Here is a 4,789-nt window from a genome sequence, read left to right as displayed (position 1 = left end):
CTTTGGCCGCCATGAAACTAGCGGCTAGACCTTCGGTTTGTTGAACTCCGATATCAGATACATGAGGAGTGGCAATGCCCATGAACATGTTGGTAGGCAAGAAAACGTTATTCTGACTCGGATTCTGACCGAAATCCGCGAGGAAACACTCGCGGAAGGAATCCGCCTCGGGTTGAGAGATATGGCTCAAACTGGTTTGAGGATTATTGACATAGCAAAAAAGACTCTCGTCTAGGGTTTTCGCTATGCCGTTTTCGGCCCCGGGATAAGGTGAAAACCCGTCACCGTGAAACAAAGAATGATCAAGAAACTCGGATACCGTGAAAGAATCGATTTCGCCGCAAGGAAAAGCTCCAATGGACTCCATTGTTTTCTTCTCTATTGCGCCCAAGGACCAAAACAAGAAACAGAAGAAGTTCTCAAAAGGGCTTGACGTATGAGACAAGAACCGTACCAATGTATATATACGGAGCCAATGTGAAGTAAGTTTTTGACTTGGAACTAATAAATTATTGCTATTTCTTTGATATCTAACAATTATTCCGAAATATAAATAAATAAATTCGATCTCTAATTAATACTATGCATCTGATCGCAGAGGTCAACTGCGAAGCTAAACAACAGCCACATTACAACTCATGGGAGGCCAGTTCCATGCCAATGATAATACTAAAAAAATAAATACAATGCAATTAAATAAATTTGGACGTTTTCTAATAAATGCAGGATTTACGAGGATAATTATAGCCTAAGACCAATGATTAAGACGTTACTAATCTGTTTTAATTTTAATAAATTGTATGGTTCTTTCCATCAAGACACATAAGCGTGAGGGTATATATATATATATATATATTGATAATTCCCGTGGCAACGTGGGGAGACTTTGGAGGAATAAAATAACAATATTTGAAATTCTCTTTGTTTAAAAGAATGAACAAACAATGGTTGTTAGGAAGAACAATGACATCGTGAGAGATGAACTCATTTTTTTAAAGTAGTTTGAAATTCCGACAAGAAACCGACAAATCCGTTATCTTGTCTTCAATGTCAAAAAATCATAGAATACTCAAATATTGGAATGTTCATGAATTACCCATTAGTGTGAATGCTCTAATACCCTTTTTTTTGCTTTAAAATTGTTTTTTTTTACTATTCTATTTCTACATGGGAATTATTATTTCATGTTCGTGGACTGACCCTTTCAGCATCGATGAATCGTAGATTACAGAGCTCAAAGACAGCTAGAATTAGCTCATTATGAAACTTGTTCTAACTCCAAATATGAAATAATTGATAGAAGTTTCAGACTTTAAAAAAAAAAAAGCTAACTACCAAATTTTTCTTTACAGATTTCCGACAGTTTCGGTTACATCTGAAATATAAACTGTCATCAAGATTCTTTTGTGAGATGTTCACAAGATTGAATTCTAGAATCACACAGGGAATTTTTCAAAATTTTAATGCGTAAAAAGATCATATTTTTATTGTATCCAAAAAGGAAAAAAAAAAGAAACAAACTTTATATTAAAAATGAATGCTTTCTTCAAGATATCAGAGAAAATGAATTTGGAGAATCCGCAAAATTAGTGAATGTCGCCACATCATATGAACAAATGTAACGAGACCGAGTTGAATCAATAAAATAAACAATTTGGAATAGAATTACTAGGAGATAATTAATGTTCAAAATAAATGAATTTTTAGTTCTGTGTATTTAACTTTATCAAATTTGTAATAAACTAAAAAACTGAAACCGGAAATAGAAAGAAAAATCATTACGATATCTTTAGATTAATACAAAAGATTCCAGATTTGGTGAATATAAAGCTTATAAGCATAGCACAAGATCAACAGACACAGAATCCAAAACCAGCGTGTTATATCTCCAAAACAAATCTCTGTATATGTGCACACACACATATATATATATATATATATAAGAAAAGCAAACAATAAACCCACCAAGTCACAGTAACACCATTGATATGATGGAGATGACGTGAACGAAGCCGTGAAAACAGATTCCCGAAGATTCCGCCGATTCTCTCGCATTTCTTCACGCGTTTTTTTCTTCTTGAAGAATTAATTATTTTCATATCCTATAATCAGAAGAAAAACTAAAAATAAAAAAAAATAAAAAGATCAAGAAAAGCCTCTTGGGGGAGACTAACCGGCCAATGCACGACCCTTTGATGTTCGGAGGAAGACAACCTTATCTCAGGGAATAAAATCTTATATACTTTGAGGAAGTTTTTGTACTTTCTGGCGACATAGAATCCGATATTATTCCTTCGCCGGAGTTTGGTTCGCCGGCCGACAATTACACCTCTTAGTTTTTTTTTCTTTGATTAGGGTTTTTTCAAATTCACATGCATGCACTGTACACGTAATTAAAACATGAAGTTATTTGCGTTACAATGCACAACAAGCGTAGAGAAGAGAGGGAAAGATTACATATTAATTAGGTTCAGGTTTTTTTTATAACTTTTCTTATATAATTATATACCAATAAAATGGTATCAATAGCTTCAGAAGCTTTTTTTATATATAACATTTTTACTTTTATTTTGATATTTAATTGGTCATATTATCACAATTATATAAAAAAAATTAAAAATATATAAAAAAATAAGAGTCTTTGATTAGGGTTATGGTTCAGTTTGTTTAGTTATCTTTATTGAAATTATAACCAAATCTGAATTCAGTTCTACTAGTTTCATTTATTTATAGTCAATAAACCAAATTTTAGAGTAAAAATATATAAAATGATGTATTATTCATGAATATAATTCTCTTTACATTGTATAGTATATAGTTTTCGTTTTCTTTATCTAAAAAATCATATATGTATATATGTATATCTATACACATGTATTTCTATTTTAAAATAATAAAATGAATATTAGGTAACTAACGATAAGAGAGCATTGTTTTCACTTTTCAGTAGAAATATATATTTTTTTTTATCATTGTTCCAATAGTTGTCATATTGATCAATGTATCTTTCATTATTCATCTTCACTAATATGTATTCTTTCCTTTTCAATTAGAATTGGGAAATAATATGTGGATTCTTGTTTCCCTTGAGGAATGCCAACGATATGTCATTGCTCTACGTAAAATTAAAATTAAAAGTCAGAAATTTAATTAACATATTTTTTATGAATAATAAAAACATTTTATTTGAAATGTTTTGTATGCACAAAAGAAAAATCGTAGAGAAGATAGAAATTGACCGAAGAAAAATGTTATTGCCATTCAAAAGAACCAATTAGTTTTAAGATTGAAAGTTTCCTTTCAACAAACATATGGTTTATATCCAAAGCCAAAATAAGCTAAATAAATTATATATTTTGGTATCAACTGATTGATGTTAAGGATGCCGTAATCATGCGTTTAAACCTCATATAATTGGGCAAAAAGGGTTTAATTTAAGACTTTAAGATTATACAATTGGCCCTAGGAACAAGCTACAATTAGGGTGGTACCAACCATTTGTATTATATAGTTTTTATATTTAAGACGGCTTTATATGGCTTTGATTGGTCCACCCATCTCCTTCCACGTGTTCCTATCGTTTTGTTAATGATGGATTAATCATTTCTTAATCTTATTTTAATAAGCTAAAAGGGGGATCATATAGAGCCCTAGTTTTCTAATACAAAAAATAAGTTATAAAAATGACAAAAAAAAAACGTTGTTAAATTAAAATAAAATTGGAGGAGTCAGTTTTAAAATATAATGCAAAAGAATTCCCATTTTGAAATTAACATTTCATCATATGCATTTTGGGATTGCGTTTTATTTACAAATTTGGTCACTTAAAACATGATAATGGATATAAATGGGTGCAAAATACAAGCAATTTTTTTTTACGTATCATTCAGTCTCTAACCAAAAAATATATGAATTTTGGAGTAAAATATCCTACCATTTTTCGTTTTTGAGATTTTCTTTTCTTATAAAAATAAATAAAATTATATAATAGAGTGGCTATAACGTACCGACTAATCATGTGATTGTATTCTTATAACTTAAGCATCATATATTATATATTATGAAGTATTATAGGCTTATTGTATTTAGTGTGTACGGATATTTTAGCAATTGAAAGGGGAAAAAAAGTACGTAACAAAAAATTTCAAAATGCGAGAAAAAATATCTCTTTGGGTAAAAGATTATGAGAAAATCAAACCCTTATTCTCTGAAAGGGAAAACGATGAACCCAAATGTAAATATGAATTAACAAAGGTTAAGATTAAGATAAGAAATGAAAGCCAACCTGTAAAAAATAAACATTTATAGGCTAAGATATTCCATATTCACGCAAGCATGGACCAACCATATTTGATTCAACAGGACTGTAGAAGCATGATATGACACATACTGATATATTTTACCAACATAATAAATAATTATTTATATGAACATGCATCACAAGAATATGTACGTACAGTTACAATTGTACTAGCAAAAAATATTTTAGATATATTCTAATAATATAAAATAAAAACTTGGTAGGCCAATATTAAATATAAGTATGACTTTGGGTGTATGGACAACAAAAAATAAACTTAATATACTGCATTGTAGGGAAGGACATTTCATTATATATGTGTGTATATATATGTGTGTGTAAACCGTCATACCAATGATCATGACACAATGGCTATTATTAAGCCTTTGAATTATGTTTAGTAAATGCTTTTTATTTTATTTTTATCAATAGTAGTCAATACATTTTAGTATACTTAACATTATCCATTACTATGCCCAAGAAAGAGTG

Source organism: Tarenaya hassleriana, unplaced genomic scaffold, assembly GCF_000463585.1.
Source record: "Tarenaya hassleriana unplaced genomic scaffold, ASM46358v1 Cleome49, whole genome shotgun sequence".
In the NCBI taxonomy this organism is placed as follows: domain Eukaryota; kingdom Viridiplantae; phylum Streptophyta; class Magnoliopsida; order Brassicales; family Cleomaceae; genus Tarenaya; species Tarenaya hassleriana.
Note: the sequence above shows the minus strand (reverse complement) of the source record.